The 6,905-nt window shown below is 39.6% G+C and overlaps 1 long non-coding RNA gene across 2 annotated transcripts in view; it reads left to right on the top strand.

Annotated features, from left to right (window-relative positions):
- The first annotated feature begins 979 nt into the window (after positions 1 to 979).
- The window catches only part of LOC109367271, a 58,199-nt gene continuing 52,273 nt past the window's right edge, over positions 980 to 6,905 (top strand). The window contains exon 1 of one of the 2 annotated variants that reach the window (XR_004159554.1): positions 980 to 1,615. This is a non-coding gene — a long non-coding RNA (uncharacterized LOC109367271). The remainder of the gene's footprint in view (positions 1,616 to 6,905) is intronic. The other variant, XR_002114248.1, reaches the window with a different exon arrangement.

Below are 6,905 nucleotides of genomic sequence, written 5' to 3'. Positions count from 1 at the left end.
TCCTAGACTAAGCTAAAAACATTGGTCTGTTATTTCAAATAGATGAGGGAAAATAAGAAACTACAGTTAGCTGAAGAGCCTTTTGCCCAGTTCTTTTCTTGACACCCTAGTTGCAACTTCAACTTGAAAAAGTTAGTAAATGATGTTTACCTCAATTACTGAGTTGATTCTATGCTTCAGAAAGGAAAACTGAACTACAGTGAGGCTGCTTGCCAGATCAAACAATATGTTAAGAAGCACTGGGATTGTAAATTGAAGCATAGAAGACAAAAGCTAGATGAGCTCTTCAACTACAGGAACACTTTTTTTGTTTTTCTTTTTTTATTTCCCATTCCTGGAAATTTTCTTATTCCTGGAGCTGAATCCTGAGACAGAGTTACAAAAGACAGTACAAGTAGCCTGATATTTGTGATAGTAACACTTTCATTCAAAGAAAAAATATCAAAAGTAATACCAGTAGATTGGAAGAGCTTCCTTCTTCTGGAGACCGGACATAACACCTAGACTGTAATAAGTACAATCCTGTGTGTCAAAAGGATCACCTAGATGATACGAAGGACTTTCTCACTTCTCATTTCCATGGAAGTTTAAATTGCATTTTACTTCTTTTCTCACCTTCTTATTCTCCTTGAATGAAAAGTGCTGGAAGACAAATTTAATCAATTTTCCCCTGCTTTTGCACTACAAGACTTTCCTCTGCTCTCACATTAATGTTTACCCTGCTTTCTTCTCATAGCACAGGTCCATTCCAGAGTTACTGCTATCAAAAGATTCCCTAGTTGAGAATGATGCCAAAATAAACTGCTTCAGGTCCCACCTCCCAAGACTCTCAGGAATCCCAGCAGAGACTGATGAGTTAGATTTGGCACCTATTGTGTATTTTAAATATATTCTTTTTCCCCTCTGGGTCATGGGTATTTGATGTGTTTAGAGACTTGCAAAAAATTAAGGGAATGACAAGGTTAGCTCACTTATTGTTCTTTAAATGACCAAAAAAGAAAAGTCACTGCCACAGTATGCAAGCAAGCCAGCCATTAGGCTTGTTCTAAGCTGTTAAGCTGTCTTAGACTGTGATGGAGTGAATTTTGTTCTTCCTGTTATTAACAGGAACCATTCAGCAGAGATAGAACTCCTACGGCCTCAATTTTTGCAATGTCATTCCCTTACGACCATGCTTTGTATCTTTTTACTGACAGAGATGCTAAAGCCTGGGACTAATTTAGGCACCTGATACCATCAGACACCTGTGAAAATCCCTCTCCTAATGGCTTCAGCTTCACCTTCACCTTAGTGATTCTGCTGGAAGCAAAGCTTTTTTTCATAAACAGAGGTGTGATTTTCACTGCCAGAGAAGGAAAGCCTTTTAACTGAAGAGTTACACCTGAATGACTGTTATCCCTTCAGGAAAAGAAAGAAAAAACCCTCATGGGACCAACCAATAACTAATGAGTCTGTCTATGGAGGTGAAGCAAGAAAAGCATCACTTGTCTTGTTTGGTTTGGCAGAGCTGGAACACTTCATAAGAGATGAAGCTGCTACAACTTGCCTTCCTTTCTCCCATAGCTGTGCAGCCTCTTCTGCCAAAAGCACTCTTCTATTGGAGCACATGCAGCAGGTAAGTGTCTGCCAAATGACAAAACACAAACCTTCTAACAAGCAGCTGAAGGTAGGGTGGAGATTCCAGATAGAGACAAATCTATGTCCCTGAGGAGATCTGGAGCAAACTGATCAGTATAAAAAGTATTCACTGCTAATTAAGTCTTGATCCTTTGGCTTCACTTAAAACACTTAGAGAGTATATCAAGTTTGAGAGCAGGTGCTGACTAGTTTGAAAGCACTGGTCCATCATTTCAGGTAAGTGTTTTTTTATACAGAAACTCCCTTAAAAGGGAGACTGTAACTTGCTAAGTGATAGATATACCCAGATTCTTTCAAGTGTAATACACTATTGACAGAGTTATAATGTTTCTGACTCTACTTTTATTCCACTAAACACTTAGAAAATTCCCCTCAGCTCTGAAAGAGCCTCCTCTGTCTTATATTCTATCCCCTTCATTTGTGTGTATGGAATGAATGCTGAAGGAGACGTAGCCAGGTGCAGATCAGAAATCGCAGGGTTATTTTCTTCTGCTTGTTAATCCTGCCTTGGTTTGGAACCCAAACCCAAACAGGAAAGTCTGATTGTAGGGGAGATGCCACCTCCATTCTGATGTCTCTAAAACTTTCAGAAGTCAAGAGCAAAAGAATGCCTCGGAAGCTGACTGTGTAGTATGTTCACTCCTCAGGTGCCAGAATGTTTAGAGGAGTGGTCACCTTTTATTAGTAGCTCTTAAGTCTCTGAGACTGGTCAGATTAAAGAAGGGCTCAGGAAACGTGCAAATGAAAAATAATTAGTTGCATATGCAGTGGGGAACTGAAGTAGAGAGTTCATTAAAAATTCGGGTTATATTTTTCTGTATCTGAAAAACTTCTTTCTTAATGATCTCTGTGCTGCAGAAAACAACAAAGCAAGTTAGAATAAATAAAAATTGTAACGTGCCTCCTTGCTGATATGGCTGCCTGAGGAGAGGACACAGAATGGTACAGACTTACAGGAGCTCTCAGTATGACCAACTCCAATTGTTCCGAGCCATAAATTGCCTTAAAAAAATCGTAGTTGAAAGATACACTTTTTTTCTCATAAATTGCCTTCTGAAATTTAGGTCTTTAATATTCACTTTTTAAAAGTGTCATAGTACTGCATTTAAGCAACTAGAAGGCTTCTGCACCTACCTCATCAGCTGTATGAAAGGAGTATTTTAAAGACGGAGAAAGATTTGCAAATATACTACTCATTCTTTAATTATTCCTTCTTGTATTGTTGATGTTCTGGAAGTCCGTAGGTACTTTTAAAAATTCTGGTATGCTTTCCAGTTTCTGCTGCTTGTACTGACATCAGAACCTGTTAGTGTCACGGTGATCAAGACGGATGGAATCAAGATGAATTTTCTTCATCATTGCAAGGTTTTCAGTCAGATCTTTATTCAAACGTTGTGGTGGTATTGATCACAGCTTCCTTCCAGCCTCCTGGAATTTGGCAGACAGCTGACAGGTGGTAACTTCTTTTTTCTGGAAAGACAAAAAAAAAAATGCAGGGATGCTTTCTTTCCAGTTATCATGCCTTGCCATGAGAAATCTTTGCATGGATTTGTCTCCTTCATATTGCTGTGGAGATGCCTTTCTGTGACTCTATGCTTGTACTGCTCTCAACGCTTAGGTTTTTTTACACAACAGACTTCTGAACAGCTAACAAGAGGCTAGTGGGCCAAGTCTATTTCTAAATTAACGGTGTTGTAAAGAGGTAACTTGAGGCAACATTTCACTCTGCAAGAGATGAACTTAGTCCAGTGTGCCTTATACTGCACAGTGTATCTGCGTTCTTCAAGCTCCATTACAAATGTGCCTTTCACCCTAATCGCATATATTGATTTTGGAATGAGGACTTCTGATGCCTTTATTTGCAGTCATAGTTCTTTACTACCTAAATAAAATTTTCCTAATTGGGCAGAAATGTAAAAGGATTTCATTTTCTTTCGACAAATCTACTGTAAGCTATGACAGCTACACTTGCTGACAAGTATTCTACTGAGTTTAAACATCAGAAGTAAACTGAGATGCCCAGTATGTTGCAGGGAAAAGAAGTGGTTGAAATGCAGTGCGCCCGAAACTGCAATATGTATCTAGAGCATCCATATTTAGGTCACAGGAAAATGATCCTAGAAGCAAAGGTTGGGAAAGAAATAAGAACACGGGTGGTGTTGTGACTGTACTTAAATGTGTTTGTGGTGTTTGTTCTTCATCCTGCTGTTGTCCCTTTGTTCTCCAGCAGTGAGAAGGGAGACTGCTCAACTCTTTTTCTCCATGGGTTTAGTTTTGGGATGGAAAGAAATGAGTGTGACGCTGCACAAGGGAATGTGCACCTTTCAACATAGCTCCTTTAAGGGAGGGCCCAACCTGACAGACTATTTCTAGCTGTAGAGCAACCCTGTGTCTTTACCCAAGGTCCTTTTTGCCAAGTGGAAGTAGTACAAGAGGTCACAGAGCAAGAGAGAGGCTCAATGTCAATCTGTAGAAACATAAAATGCATGTAGATGAGGAGATCTGAGTCTCTTATGTAGCGACAGAAATGTGGAAAGCAATCTGGAAAGACCCATGAAGACAATTTCTAAGTGTGGTAAACCAGTCCAATGTACACTTTTAACAGTAATCTACATTGCCCTGTAGAATCTAGATTCTCCCAGGTTCTGAAAATAAATTATGTTTCCAAATTAGTGTTAGAGGTCAATATGTCTTTCTAAGCCAATAGTACCTGAAGTTTTTGATGTTGATCAGGATGTGGATAATTTTCCTATGAAGGTGTTAGTATTATGAGCTACGTTACAGGTGCCAAGAAAAACTTAAAATGCAGTTTATTCTTATTCTACAAAAATGTTTAAATATCTTTTGAAGCTGGTGTGCTGGAGAAAGTATGCTAAAATCAGCCTAATTCTTCCTCAACTTAATTACAGTCCTTTTCTCCTAAGGGGAAACAAATCTTGTTGATGTACTGATGTCAGTTTTTGGAGGAACCAAACAAGGCTAATAGAAATGTTAAAGCAATCAGCACTGTACTCACCTCTGTCTTCCGGCCTCTCTCTGGGATAGATATACAGCACCTCCAAGATATGGCAAATGTCCAATTGCTTGTGAGGCCACGGCCCCACATTTGAGCTTGGAGCTACCAACTGGCAGTGGCAACAGCCCTGTGCTGTCCGGGTGGTTACAACCAGTGTCTTTGAAGTTCTGCCCTTCAGCTATCTCCTATTGCACACAGCTTGTGATACATGAGTCTGTGTCCTGCAGCTGTCACCATTTAAGTCAGCAGGCATTTGAAGCAATGCTGGCCACCCCAGGGAAAAGGACAAGAGTTGAACAAAGTGTTCACCTTCAATTAAACCATTGGGATGCCAGTGCAGAGTGTGATTCCCTGCAACTTTCTCCTCTAAAGCCAGTGTCATGTCTTTTAATAGGAAAGAACAGGGGCAGCTGTCAAAGTGAGCTAGTTAGTGAAGGTTTGAACCATAAGGGGATATTGGTAATGGTGTCAACTGGTTTGCAATTGGGACAATCTGACATTTTAGGCAATAGTCTTGGTAAGCTCTAGCTCTGCTTTTGACTGCTATCTTCCCTTTGAAACTTTGCTGCTGAACACGTTAGAGGGGGTCAACAGAAAAATGCCCAGGCAGCTAAACCAGCAGAAGAGTTTTATTAAGTTTTCTTGCAGTGAACCAACCTCATCTCCAGTGTAAAGGCAATTCTTATTGAAACCATATCTGAAACTGCTACTGAAGACGGTTAGAAACCAGTGGTTCAGATCTTTGTCTGGTGTCACAGTATTTAGGCTGTCTGCACCAGGTAAGACTTCACCATGCAAAGGATAAGAGTAAGAAAATATGACCCACCTGGCAGCTGAACTCACTTAGTCCTAGGCTCAATTTGCCCAAGTATCTCTTTTTTTGTCTTTCTCGCATATCAAACATGCCTGCCTGTTTTGAGCCACAACAAAAGCAGTAACAACAGACTTCGACACCTGTGTTTCCTCCAGCTGTGAGTCTCATCTTTTTTTTTTTTGCCAACCACTTTATCTGCTTCAGAATGAGGGGAGAGTTCTCAGAATTACAAACGCTGCTCTGCAACAAATGGTGTCTTCCTTTGCTTTATCTGTACAAGTATGTGCTTCTGGGTATTATTTGTCTGGTTCTATGAACTTTAGGTGCTGCAGGGTATGCCCCTGACTTAAGGAGTGAGTTTAATACAAATTGCATAACAAAACAATTTAGAGTAGAGGCTCACATACTTAAATCCACAGTTTCGTTCTTAAGGATCTGACTTTTTCTTTCCCTTACCAGCTGTCCTCCCTTAGTGACTAGTGCTGATAAACAGCCCTGCTGAGAAACCAAATGGCAGAGAGCAAATTGCTTTTTAAAAAATTAAAAAGAGAGCTGTAGAGAGGAGAGGAAGCATGAGAGAAAAATCTTGAGGAAAAAAAAAACAACAAAAATAGGGTCAGAAAAAGCTATTCTAAAATGCTAACTGCTGTTAAGCCTGAATAACTAGACTGGCAATCTGTGCTAAGACTGGAATTGTTGCCACTGAAATGAGTGGAAAATATTGTTGTCATTCACAGCAGAAGAGCAGGAAAGGAATTTATGGTATGAAAGTTGTCTCTGGTGCATCTGTATACACCATGTGCTGGGCCACTTGGCAGGCCAGGAGGTTACATAAAAAAATCTTGGAAAGTCTGCTGTCATTGTTTAATATGTCAGAAATGCTATTATTCCATAACCAGAACAGCAGCTCTGTATTAGAACTTTTAATATAGGGTAGGAACGGTACACAGAAAAAAAATGAAAGCTGTCCTGCTTCCATTTCATGAACTTTCAAAAGGGCACTGAGGATAGAATCAAAGAAATATGGTGGGCGGTAGCCTAGGGGAAACTTCTGACGCACACCTTACTTGATAAGAAGTCATTAATGTTACAAGTAGACAGCCCAATAACCATGTGGAGTTTACCTGCTCTACCACAGCAGCAAAAATAGTTCAGACAGAAGAAAAGTCATTGCAATGCTCCTGAGGTTGTAGGCAGGAAGTCAGAATATGGGATATAGTTGAAATCTATTGGAAAACTTTCCTTAGTTTTAAACAGTGAACCAAATTTAGGTCAGCCTGATCCACTTCCTTTCCCTTAGTGAGTCTAAGAGAGCATTTCTGTCTGGGTAGATGCATCTCACAACCTAGATAATTAATTATATTCATTTATTTTAATTTAATTAAAACAGGAATAATTTTACATCACAAATTAGTTGTCACTACTTTATTTTTTTTA

Source organism: Meleagris gallopavo, chromosome 4, assembly GCF_000146605.3.
Source record: "Meleagris gallopavo isolate NT-WF06-2002-E0010 breed Aviagen turkey brand Nicholas breeding stock chromosome 4, Turkey_5.1, whole genome shotgun sequence".
NCBI classification, from domain to species: domain Eukaryota; kingdom Metazoa; phylum Chordata; class Aves; order Galliformes; family Phasianidae; genus Meleagris; species Meleagris gallopavo.
The sequence above is the reverse complement of the archived record's forward strand: the minus strand, read 5'-3'. Positions and strand labels throughout refer to the sequence as shown.